The 13,261-nt window shown below is 43.6% G+C and overlaps 1 protein-coding gene and 1 long non-coding RNA gene across 3 annotated transcripts in view; one reads left to right on the top strand and one right to left on the bottom strand.

Annotated features, from left to right (window-relative positions):
• LOC115197061 (transcription factor SOX-6-like) overlaps positions 1 to 13,261 on the top strand; it is a 141,341-nt gene that overhangs the window by 75,100 nt on the left and 52,980 nt on the right. The gene's annotated exons all lie outside the window — the stretch shown is intronic.
• On the bottom strand, positions 11,305 to 13,135 carry LOC115197082 (uncharacterized). The gene is made up of 4 exons (XR_003878957.1): positions 13,046 to 13,135; positions 12,524 to 12,693; positions 11,898 to 12,052; positions 11,305 to 11,769 (listed from the first exon to the last, which is right to left on the bottom strand). It is a non-coding gene; the product is annotated as an uncharacterized LOC115197082 (long non-coding RNA).

The following is a 13,261-nucleotide window of genomic DNA, read 5'->3' as shown; positions in this document are numbered from 1 at the left end:
GTTGAGACTGGTGTTTTTCGGGTACTATTTAATGAAGCTGCCAGTTGAGGACTTGTGAGTCGTCTGTTTCTCAAACTAGACACTCTAATGTACTTGTTCTCTTGCTCAGTTGTGCACCGGGACCCCCCACTCTTTCTATTCTGGTTAGAGCCAGTTTGCGCTGTTCTGTGAGTAGTACACAGCGTTGTACAAGATCTTCAGTTTCTTGGCAGTTTCTCGCATGGAATAGCCGTAATTTCTCAGAACAAGAATAGACTGACGCGTTTCAGAAGAAAGTTCTTGGTTTCTAGCCATTTTGAGCCTGTAATCGAAAACACAAATGCTGATGCTCCAGATACTCAACTAGTCTAAAGACGGCCAGTTTTATTGCTTCTTTAATCAGAGGAACAGTTTTCAGCTGTGCTAACATAATTGCAAAAGGGTTTTCTAATGATCAAGTAGCCTTTTAAAATGATAACCTTGGATTAGTTAACACAATGTGCCATTGGAACACAGGAGTGATGGTTGCTGATAATGGCCTCTGTACACCTATGTAGATATTCCATAAAAAAATCTGCCGTTTACAGCTACAATAGTCATTTACAACATTAACATTGTCTACACTGTATTTCTGATCAATTTGTTGTTATTTTAATGGACAAAAATGTGCTTTTTTTCAAAAACAAGGACATTTCTAAGTGACCCCAAACTTTTGAACGGTTGTGTATATACAACAACTTGAAGGTGTTATTTCTATAAAATGTCAGTATGATGCTTTATTCTGATTTCAATTACTGCACAATCTTGTACTGTGACCACATTTGGGACTCAGTCTTAAATGGAATTTGAACTCATAACCTCTTGGTTGCTAGCAAACAGAAATGTCCTGCTATAGTGCAGCTACATCACCAGATCTGTGAGCATGAAAGAGATATGGCCACATACTTATTGGCAAGAATGCACTTCTGCACTTTGCTAAAAGCTGCCCAGATTCAAGTAAATAATTGTCCAATTATCACCACCAACATAAAACTAGCAGTGCTCAAGGACACTTGACGTAGAGTATACATGAATTCTTTGGGGATTTGAACCTTTTAGTTGGGAGTGCATCAATGTATCTGCTGTGCCACCAGGTTCATATGAATTGCATGGAACATACTGTATATTAACACACTCTCAAAAAATAAAGGTAGGGTTAGGGTGTACTACAGTGTCGTTACCTGGGGTACAAGGTAAAATGTCAAGTTTTCAATGAACTCCCATGGTACAGTTTGTCAACATGTAGGTATAATGGGACATTTTTCAACCTAATATTTGGAATATAAGACACGATCATCACTGCACTTTGATAGGTGGGGCAATATACTGGCGGGGCTCATTAGCATATTTGGAGGTGTGGTGAAATATGTGTATTTGTGCCAACCGTCAGTGGAAGTGTTGTAGCAGTTTAGGTGTCTGGCGGTTATGCCAATGCAAATCCTTTGATACTGTTCATTCTGCAAATGTTATAAGAGAATGTGTCGGTAATGAGCAGCACTGAGCTGCACCGTGAAGAGGTTATTATGAATGTTCCAGTAACTTAATGTCAACTTGTTGCTGTGAATTACTCATTTCTTAACTGGACACTTCTTGGCTTAAAGTTATTTTAAAAGTCACAGTAACTTTCTGCCACCAGCAATCTTGACAATAAGCTACTGTGCCTTCACTGACTCTTCTGTTGACGACATGCACATCACTTGCTGATTGGCAGCATACTGTAACAGCACCAGCCTATCGGAAGATTGTGGCTTCCAGCTAGCTTTTTTTGTTCTCTCATAAGGGAAGGTCATCCCAGTTAATTTGCTCTGTTTATTAACATTAAGCTTGTACACTGTCAGTTCTGCAGCCTTGTTAAAAGGCTGACAAGTGCATGTGATACCAAAGAACCATACAATAGCTCATATATGACTAGTCACCATGTAATTGTAATACTCACTTCCTTTCCAGACCATCAAGTCAGTGAGTGTGATGGATTAGCAATAACCCACTTGTAATTAGTTGACCATAAATGATTGAAAATTATACATTAACTTTCTGTGAACCAACTTCCATTAAGCTACTGGAAATGCACAGTAACCTCTTAACAGTGCAGCTCTTGATTGTCGCAGGTTATTTAAAGGATTGCAGTAGTGACAATGTCAAAAGAGGTGCTCAACGTTCATCAACATAATGATAAAACCACTTAAACTGGTACAACATTTCCACTGACGGTTGGCACAAATACAACATATTCTAGACCATGCCCCCACATATGCGAATGAGCGCCCGCCAGCACAGTGCCCCACCTACATTTCAAAGTGCAGTAGTGATTATACCTAGTGGGAAGTGGGAATTTACCACATACGACTGGCAAAAATCCACTTGTATGACCCTCCAACTGGTAATTACTAGTAGGAAACATTTCTATCGTCCCTGAGCTCTGAATTCTCCCACATGCTGAACTCTGACAAATGGTTGCAAGTTCAAATCCAGAGAGTATTTATGCACGCTTAGGGCAAGATTCTATCATATCCACGCTAGTGGACACCCACATAGCGATTGTTTTGGAACTGCGTTAGAGCTGTCAAATCCACAAGTGTCTTCTGGCATTATACCTGAAGCAGAAATTGCCATTGGCTGCATAAAGCTGCGTTAAGAGAAATCCCATGTAGCCTTACAAGTTGGAACACTGGAATGTGATATGTAATCTACACCTAGAAATCCTCATTATTGTCAGCTGTCGAGTGTTTACGCTTCATCTCATTGACTCTAGGCCTTAATGTCAAGTGTCCCTCTGCACTTAAACTTTTTTGTTGATAATTGCACAAATATTGACTTGATTCCTGGCAACTTTTATCGAAGTGCAGTAATATATTCTTGCCAATATATCGGGCCTTTCACATGTGAAAACGTGTTTTTGGAACACTTCACATGTGACATTTCCAAAAACACATGTTTTCACATGTGCAAAACATGTGGAAATGTCTTGTGAAGTCATGTGGTTTTTCCGTAAGGGGTGGTATACGGCCAGTAGGGGCCCTTGCAATGATTTTTCTTGTGTGGTCCAACAGACTCTCATATCTCCACAGCTAGTTTGGCCAAGGCTAGCTCTGCCTGCAGTCCTAGGTTGTGTTTCAAATGGCACCCTATTCCATATATAGTGCACTACTTTGACCAGAGCGCTATTCCCCCCTCCTTAAAAATAATGCACTATATAGGAAATGGGGTGCCATTTGGGACACTTCGCAGGCCTGGGGATCCGATCACAACATCTAATGGCATAACCAGCTGGAGGGCAACATCAAAGGAGTCCAACTTCGCTTAACCCCTGTCTGTGACAGTAGACTCATTGTGTGCTTCTCCACTTTGTTCTCTCTCAGCGCTGATAGGCCATTTCAGCATCTCTGTCAATGCCACTCAAAACGCAGAGCGGGTTTTCCCTTGGCACTATTGTTCCTGGGATAGATAGAGGGAGAGAGAGAGAGAGAGAGAGAGAGAGAGAGAGAGAGAGAGAGAGAGAGAGAGAGAGAGAGAGAGAGAGAGAGAGAGAGAGAGAGAGAGAGAGAGAGAGAGAGAGAGTACATGTGCACTCGCGCAAACATGTCTCTGTGTTAGGGCTGATCCCAATTAATCGACTGATCAATTGATTGGTCGTTAGGCTGTTGGTCGACCGAGATATATATATATATATTTGCGACAATCTCAGTGAACTAATCCATTACGGAGGCCTAGACTAAAAGCAAATTTATGCTTGATCCGAAAATGTGGTCGGAGGCTCCATATGGAGGGTGTGACGCAATTGCGGAGCCTCCAGAGGCATGCAGAGGCCAAATCGAACTCTGTACCACATCGCCATCCGCCTCCCAAATGTTGTAACAATGTGCAGGGCTCTGTATAGCTCCTCATTGACATGGTTGGTTGATGGTAGGTGGGGGCGGTACTTCCTGTATAAACACAAACTCACTTCCTTGACAACAGGTCTGGACTGCTCCGCGACGCGCCAGAAGTATGAATGCCCTGACTTCTGCTGAGGCCATATCACCGTATCACCGATTGACCATGCGCCCAGATGCGCAATGCACTTCTCTCTCCAGAATGCGCTCTCTCCCGCCAATTTGTGCACATTCATTGTTTCATAACTTCGTTATGTGAATTGTTTGAGTTTGATTGATAGTGTATATCAATTCCCCATTACATCAGATGTTATTGGTCACATACACATGGTTAGCAGATGTTATTGCGAGTGTAGCAAAATCCTTATGCTTCTAGATCCAACAGTGCAGCAGTATCTAACAGGTAATATCTAACATATTCCACAACAAAACCTAATACACACAATCTAGTAAAGGAATGGGATAAGAATATATAAGTATAAAATATATGGATGAGCAGTGACAGAGCGGCTAAGATGCAATAGATAGTAAAGAATATATAGTGAAGGATACAGTATACAGTATATACATATGAGTTGAGTAATGCGACATATGTAAACATTCTTAAAGTGGCATTATTAAAGTGACTAGTGTTACATTTATTAAAGTGGCCAATGATATCAAGTTTGTAGGTAGGCAGCCGCCTCTCTGTGCTAGTGGTGGCTGTTTAACAATCTGATGGCCTTGAGAAAGAAGCTGTTTTTCAATCTCTCTGTCCCAGTTCTGATGCACCTGTACTGACCTCGCCTTCTGAATGGAAGCGGGGTGAACAGACAGTGGCTCGGGTGGTTATTGTCCTTGATGATCTTTTTTGCCTTCCTGTGACATCGGGTGTTGTAGGTGTCCTGGAGGGCAGGTAGTTTACCCCTGGTGATGCATTGTGCAGACCGCACCACCCTCTGGAGAGCCCTGCGGTTGTGGGCGGTGCAGTTGCCGTACCAGGCGGTGATACAGCCCGACAGGATGCTCTCAATTATGCACCTGTAAAAGTTGGTGAGGGTTTTCGGTGACAAGCCACATTTTTTTCAGATTCCTGAGGTTGAAGATGCGCTGTTACACCTTCTTCACCACACTGTCTGTGTGCGTGGACTATTTCAGTTTGTCAGGGATATGTACACCGTGGAACTTAAAACATTCCACTTTCTCCACTGCTGTCCCGTCGATGTGGATAGGGGGTACTCCCTTTGCTGTTTCCTGAAGTCCACGATCATCTCCTTTGTTTTGCTGACATTGAGTGAGAGGTTATTTTCCTGACACCACACTCCTAGGGCCCTCACCTCCTCCCTGTAGGCTGTCTCGTCGTTTTTTGGTAATCAAGCCTACCACTGTAGTGTCGTCTGCAAACTTGATGATTGAGTTGGAGGCGTGCATGGCCACGCAGTCGTGGGTGAACAGGGAGTACAGGAGAGGGCTGAGAACGCACCCTTGTGGGGCCCCAGTGTTGAGGATCAGCGGGATAGAGATGTTGTTTCCTAACTTCACCACCTGGGGTTGGCCCGTAAGGAAGTCCAGGACCCAGTTGCACAGGGCGGGGTCGAGATCCAGGGTCTCAAGCTTAATGATGAGTTTGAAGGGTACTATGGTGTTGAATGCTGAGCTGTAGTCAATGAACAGCATTCTTACATAGGTATTCCTCTTGTCCAGATGGGATACTTTTGAGCTAATTTTCTATAAGAGAAACTGGAGCTCATGCAGTAGAAAAATGTGAGGTGCTGGTACTCTGCTCCGTTGAGCTCCTGCCCAAGTCAAGCACGGCTTCTTATGCCTCTATACCTGCAGGCTGCAACGTTTTTATTTGTTGGCATTATGTAGGCTATTTTTACATAGTTGGCAATAGCATTATAAGTTCCTTTTTAGGTTTGTATCATTTTCATTGAGATTTGGATAGAATTTTGATTAACCACATGACAATGATTTTGAGATATGAAGACGTTATTATAAATTCAATGAAACTGTTTCACGAAAATTTGCATATGAAAACCATAACTGGCATGCAGATCGGTAGAAATGGTAAGATAAATTGGCATTCAACATGAGAAAGGTTGCCGACTCCTCGTGTGGCCCATTACTGGCAACTTCAGGAAAGTAATGGCAGAATCTGTGAAAGCCAGCAGGAGCGGGAGGAGAATAGTTGGGTCAGGTTAAGATCTCTGGCGCCCTCTTGAGGCATTTGTTTTATTTTCTTAGTAAGCTTAAAGCATCAGACAAGCTCAATGCATATAGGTGATTTTATTAAACTACATATATATATGTCTATATATGGAAAAAATACACGTTTAAAGATGCCGACCAATTGATTGGTCGAAAGAACAGACAAATTTCGGTCTACAAAGTCATGACATGTCAGTCATGTCACTAGCAGTTACTTTTCCTCACTTAGGATTCATTATGTTTCATAGACCAACCATCTATTCTCATATCATAATCCTCTTTTCTCATAAAGCAAATCCCCATTTAGGTGTTACCTTATGGCCATGGTAGGTATTGTCGGTTACACGCTAAGGTCGAGTCGCAAAGGGCACCCTATTCCCTATGTGGTGCGCTACTTTTGTCCAGGGTCCATAAGGCTCTGTTTTAAAAGTGGTAGACAATATAAGGAATAGGGTGCCATTTGCGACACAGCCTCATCGTAAGGGGGTGGCGGGTAATGCAGAGAGTAAGTGTCATCTGAATGAACAGTAATCCTTTGTGGAAGCCACAGTAACCCACATTCTAATATGTGAAGTGTGTGTTTGTGTGTTTGTGTTGGTGCTTGTGCTTGTGTGGGTGCAGGCAGGTGGTAGTAGTAGTGGTGGTACAGTGGTAGGTAGAGGTGGTGCAGAGAGAATAGGGTCAGGCTAAGGGTTAAGCCTACAGGCTAATTATACAAGGTATTTGACTCAAGGCTTGGCATTGCCACTGCGATTGCCCTTCTCTATAGGATTGGCAGCGTGTCTGTGTGTGTGTGTTTGTGTGTGTGTGTGTGTGTGTGTGTGTGTGCGTGCGTGCGTGCGCATAACGTACATTTGAGTGTGATTGTACCTCTTCCCATCCTCCTCCACCTCTCCATATTGTGGTCTGGTTCCCTGTTTTCCCCATAATGAAGAGGGATCTCTGCTGTAATGATCTGTGGCAGAGTGCCTTAACTACACCAAGCCACGGGATGCCCAGTAGCCTTTTCCACGGCTTGGCAGTTGGCCAAATGATCATATGGTCCTCTCTGATAGACCTCACCCAGTCCCCCACACACCTCCCCGGAGTACCTGAGGTAGACCAGAACTCCCTCAAATACACCAAACATGTTTGTCTTTTTTTGAAACAACATTTTTTTTTTGCCAAAGACATTTCGTATCCCCCAATTTTCAAAGAGTAGCAGGCCTCCAATTCAGCATGTGGCATAAAATACACAACGTATAGTGGTTAAGAGTTTGTTTTATTAAAGAGCGGGAGGCTGTAACAGTGTCTGTGAGAGGGTTTGATTATCTCCCCCCGTTACAGATGATATATAATGAACCAGCTGCTTGTGTGACGTTCTTGTGTGCTATTCTCTCTCTGTGCGTCCGGATGTCTTTCCAAGCCCCTCGGATGTCTTTCCAAACCCCTTGGATTCTCTCTGTTCGGATGCGTCGACAGCGGTGGGGGCCCGTGGTCAGACATACTAGGTCGTCCTCTCACTCTCTAAAGCACTCAGCTGTCGACCCCAGCAAGAACCCCCAACCCCCCCCCCAACACCTCTTCTACCCCCTGTGAATCCAACCACTCCCACCCCAACCTCCTGTTACCCTTTGCCCCCCCCACACACACAACAACACTTCTATTGTGTCTCCGCCTCACATGTGCAAACCGAATCCAATGGACTTTTTGGATGAGTGAGGAGGGGTGAGGTATTCTGAAACATGACAGGGGTGAGACCTTCTCTTTCCTTTGAGTTGTATTTGCACTGAGAGACTTCAGGTGGGATAAGCAAGTCCTTTGGTCCTGGTGCGGAATGAGTGGAACGGTATCAAATACATTGAGAGAAAAAAAAGGTTTTGCTCCGTTCCGGCTATTATTATGAGCCGTTCCCAGGACTACCCGTATGTAAAATGTATGCACGCATGACTGTAAGTCGCTTAGGATACAAGCGTCTGCTTGTATACAGTCGGGTCCGAAATTATTGACACCCATCTTTATCAAGGTTGTCTATAATTCTGGTCCCCACTGTACAAGTCGAGAGTTGAGGGTTAAAAGCTTAGTATTAAGATTCGTTATACTATAATTGTGCTGCTGTACAACTGACGCCGTGACTGTCACGCAAATAACTGAGGTCTACCCAGAACAGGATGACGTTCGTTCACTGGGGTTCAACTTTACAGAAGGTTCAGCGAGAAATGCACTGTACGGTATTAGAACCGATTTGCCTCTGTCGTGTAGACTATGTACTCATGTCAGCTCCATACAAAACATTTCTATCTGCAACTGCCAATGTAGCCGCACCCAACGGGATGAAGCACAGCAGCCGTTTTATTCCAGAAAACTCTGTGCGCGTCCCAATTCCCTACATTTCTACCCTTCTGTGCACTTTTTCACTTCCCTTCATATACCAAATCCAACGGGTTTCAAGTGCGTACTTCGGGAGAACGAATTGGAACAGGAAGAGAGTGGAAGTAAGAATGGCTATAGGGTGGAAGCTTGTGGGTCAGATGCTGGTCAGTTGATGAGGTCATACAGGGAGCTAGTATGCTGCTACCCCCTTCAACCAGCCCCCATCCACCCTCTCTGAAGGAGCAGCTTGCAGGCATTCTCCAACCATGGCCAACGTTTAGACCATGGTGAAGTTGACCCAAGATGCTGATCTTGGGTCAGTTTTGTATTTTTCCCACTAATGGTTAAGGTTAGGATTGGGGGGGGCTAGCTGACCCTAGAGCTGTACCTAGGAGAAACTTCACCCTAGAGCCCGTGGCTGGCAGCTAGAACAAGAGAGAGAGGCAGAGCCTCATCTGACAGATGAAAATAGTGTCTCTGTAATGGACACGGCGGTAACACACACAACACACATCTGACTCGGACTCTAATGGTTTTACAGCACTTAGCTCTTGTAGTGGCTAGCTGGCTTCAGTACACACATTTACTTGAATCCTTAGGCTACTTGGGTGTGTGAGACAGAACAGAGCTGTGTGTGAGGTTTGGTTTCTATAGGTTTTGTGGCTGTATCTCGGGGGGGGAGGCACTTGTGTGTGTGCGTGCGCGCGTGTGTGTGTTCGTGTGCGTGTATTGTATGTTAGTGACTGTGCTGTATGTGCTAAAGAGAGGATCTCTCCTTTCCTCTCTGGCCTCTCTTGTGTTTGGACATATGTTGAGTTTTATTTCACTCCGACATAAATCCTCCTGGCCAGCTGTTCAGCCCAGCTGCTCTCTCTCTCTCTCTCTCTCTCTCTCTCTGCCTCTCACTTCACTCTCTGTCCTCTCGCTTTACTCTCGCTCTCTCTCTTTCTCTCCAACTGCAGTGCACATTGGGTACTGACCCCCCCCTTCTGAACTAGGTATAGTGCATGTGTCTGATCCGCCCTCCTAAATAAGAAGTGGACTAACATGAGATGGTAGCTGAGGAAACGTTGTTAATTCGTTGCTCTACCCACTCCATTCGCAGTGGCCGGGAAGAAGAGTTGATATTGCTCATTCGTGTACATTGATTGATTTAGACTTGGGTGGGGGATCTTGATGGTTCTCTTATTTAAGCGTCAGTGCTGTAGGTATCATGCATTAACCGTTGGGAGGAATTCTTTTGAAACTAACCTTAAATTAGCGTTTAGGACAACTGCTAGTGTGTGTGCGTGCGTGCGTGCGTGTGTGCGTGAGAGATAGAGAGAATGCAAGGGAAAGAGAGAGAGGAGAGATATCATTCTTATATTTCCAAGTGGTGACCTCATGCTAGGCTACTGTAGACAGTAAAGGCTCGGCTCCTAAACTCCTGGCAGTGTCCTCCCTCCACGACTGTTGACGCTTGCCTGCCGCACACCATTACACGCCTGGGGTTTCTGTTAAACACCATAAACACTTGCTTTTGGCACAACGCTGAGACAGCCAGGTGATAAAAAGTCTGTTTACACCAAACACAATCTCTGATACTTGGCTGGCTGGCTGGGCTCCACAGATTTACAATGACAGCGTTGTCTGTGTGTGTGGTTTAGCACCCAATAGAAGCACCGTGGGGCTTTCCTCCCACCTTATTCTCCTCTTTCTTCTCCTCCTCTTTCTCCTCTTCTCCTACCTCTTCTCGCCCTACTCAGTCCTCTCCTTTCTCTTCGTCCTCTTCCCTTCTTCTCTCCGTCTTCAATCCCCGCCTTTTTCCTCTTCTCCCTCTCTCCCCTTCTCCATCCTTCCCCTTCTCCCTCACTTCTCTGGACCTTGTTCACAAGTCGTTCATCATTTGAATATCCCCTCTACTAGGAGAAGGAGAGTGAGTGTGGAATTTTTATCCAGTCCCCGATCTAAACAGCACTTGACCCCCATTCTGTAAGGTTAAGAAAGGAGGGAGAGATAGAGATCCATCTAGGGTTAAACACATCATTTCCTCCTCTCTTCTCCTCTCCATTCCTCTGCCTCTTGCTCTTCCTTCCTCCTTATTTTTTCAGATGTTTATCAGTTTGAGGGTTGTAAATCGTGGATAACCGTCGCACACACATGCGCGCGCATGTAATGTACACACTGTAAAACGTCTCCCTTTAAATGTACAGCATTATACTGGCACCAGAGTTGCCAGCTCAATACTATAATGCTGTAAACGTACAGTGACATTCTCCCTAGTGCTGAGCGATTAACCACAATTTCGTTTTTTAAACAACTGATTGGTCTAAGTCGGTTAAATTATTTGAATTCCATTTCGTTTTTTTTTCTTCTTGTGAGCTCAATGCGCAAATTTCACAGTTTCTCTAAAGATAAATCAGGTCCAGCCTGAACTGGGCGATGTAGTAGGGAGTTGTAGTTTTCAGCAGGCCAATATTCTACATAGTTTAGTGCATCAAATGTGGTAATTAACTACAATGACCATAATCCTCTGCACATCTACTTGTATGGTCTGTGTTTTTTTTACGCCTGTTATTGGAGGAGACAGAAGAATACACAATCGTGAGGGGATATAGAGAGCAGCTGTAGCTTCGAGGGGTATCTCTACCTGAAAATACATGACCTAAGTGATTGATAGTTGGTATTCAGCAGTCATAAAAGTATCCCTTATTTACTTTGAAGAACTACAAAATATAGAGATGCGATGACTGTGAATTCAATTATAAAGTCATCAAATAAAACAACTGTAATATACACAACTGAAATATTTGATTAAAGTAATGTGAATAAATGATAGTTAATAAGTGAGTAATGGGCAGTCACTACCATCATGGGACTTGTTTTGTGTTACAGCATTCAACCCAAATAATCAAAACCGAAATCAGTGATTATGTTTTAATAATAGAACCGAAACCAAACCGACTTTAAAAAGCACTAATCGCTGAGCACTACTGAAATCAAAATGTAAGAAAACAATACATTTGTACATAAAATGTATTTATTCAAATTGGTAACAACAAATTAAACAACAGAATTGACAATAGAAGTATAAACAGTTAACACATATGTAACCAAATAAGAGCATCATTACAACACGAATCTAAAAAAGATATTGTGTGGGGGTGTGGGGGTGAGAGAGACAAAGAGAGAGAGGGAGTTGAAATTGGGATTGGTACAATCCTAGATCGATGATCAGGGGCAACTCCATTTGAGGAGCAGAGCATCCAGGAGAGAGAAGTCAGCACGGCATCAGGTGTTCCTCATGGGTCTCCATAACAATCCTCCTCCGTTCGGATTTTGTCAGCTCTTTTCACCCCTAGGACAAGCATAGAAACAATTCATAATAGAATCAGAGACCGAGCACACCTGGGCTGTTACTCTGTGGGTAAAAAGACAGGGGACAAGGGGACATGTCAAGCTGGTGTCGTGGATGTGTGTACTTACCTTCATTCATTCATTCATTCATTCAAACTCTGTGAGCTCTTGGTAGAATGTGGCAATGTAGGGGTTGAGAACAGCTGGCTTCCTCTTGACTACCTTGCCATGCACTTTGTCCCATCTTCAGGGTTCATCTTCTTGGGTTGATTTGAACTAGGAACCTGTACAGCCACACGACATCAATTGAGTCGTTGAACAAATACAAATAAGACCGCTATATAGACCTACTTCAAATCCTAGCTAACTAATAAAAACATTGCAATAGCATTCACAATATCCCAGCTTATTTTACCAGACTTGCAACATTTTCTTTTCTTTCTGTGCCACCGAACGTTTGCATTCTGTAAGCAAAGTGAACAGGTTTAGCTAATACTGTCACATTATGAAACAGTGCTGTTTAAATTGAAGAGGCTATACGGACACTCCTGGCCTGCAACACTATGACGTAGGTCAAACAGCTGAGAGCAGTTGTGACAGCTAAGGAGCACACTGTGTCCCGGTGTTGTTGCCGTTCATGCTCTCCCCATTCAGTAGACTGTATGGTGACATCTAGATGGCTACCAATATTAGTTTATTTATTATGTAGGCTGTTTTCTTACTTGAAACATAATATAAACAATTGGCCATCTTACTAGTTATTGCCAGCGACACTGTGTTACAGCTGCCCAGTGTGGCAAGCACCTTAGGTCGGCAGGCACCTCAATACGACGCCGGTGCGCTGGTCATTAGCATCGATTTTAGCGGCTTGCGAGTAGTTTCATGGCCCATGGCTTGGTTCACGTGTAGAATGCGTCCCGTCAATCTGAAGAAAAAAAAATAACGTTGCAGCAGGAATAATATGGGTAATATCTTTTGAACTGCTAGAAACAAGCCATTTTCTCTGTAGTAATGGTGAAAACATAACGGTCACGAATCTGCGCTCAATTTATTCTCTATGGTACTAAGAGGTGTATCTAAGAGGTGTATCTATTCTTTTTTTTCTAGGTCTCACAGCGAGATGTTTACGAGCAATTTAGAGCAGACTGAAATGGCTTGTGTCAACTTGCGCTAGCTAACTCAAACGTTAGCCAGCTATCTAGGTTAGCTAAGAAAACATGCAGTAATTCAACGTTGGCTAGCAATAAAGAGGCTTATAAACAAGTCAAGGTACCTACCCAGCAGCTGCTGAAAATATGCTTCCACTTCACAGCCGTTTCAAGAAGATATTTACAAAAATAGTCTGAGCTTCATGTTTCACCTAACAGCATGAGGTTGGCGCCTGAAACTGATCATTTGAATCTACAGTAGGCATAAGCTGTTACTGTAAAAATAGTGTGTTAGTCATTTTTACAGGAGGCTTCCAATTACAGTTAATAACAGTACTTTTAATA

The sequence above is a fragment of the Salmo trutta genome, chromosome 7 (assembly GCF_901001165.1).
Source record: "Salmo trutta chromosome 7, fSalTru1.1, whole genome shotgun sequence".
NCBI classification, from domain to species: domain Eukaryota; kingdom Metazoa; phylum Chordata; class Actinopteri; order Salmoniformes; family Salmonidae; genus Salmo; species Salmo trutta.
The sequence above is the reverse complement of the archived record's forward strand: the minus strand, read 5'-3'. Positions and strand labels throughout refer to the sequence as shown.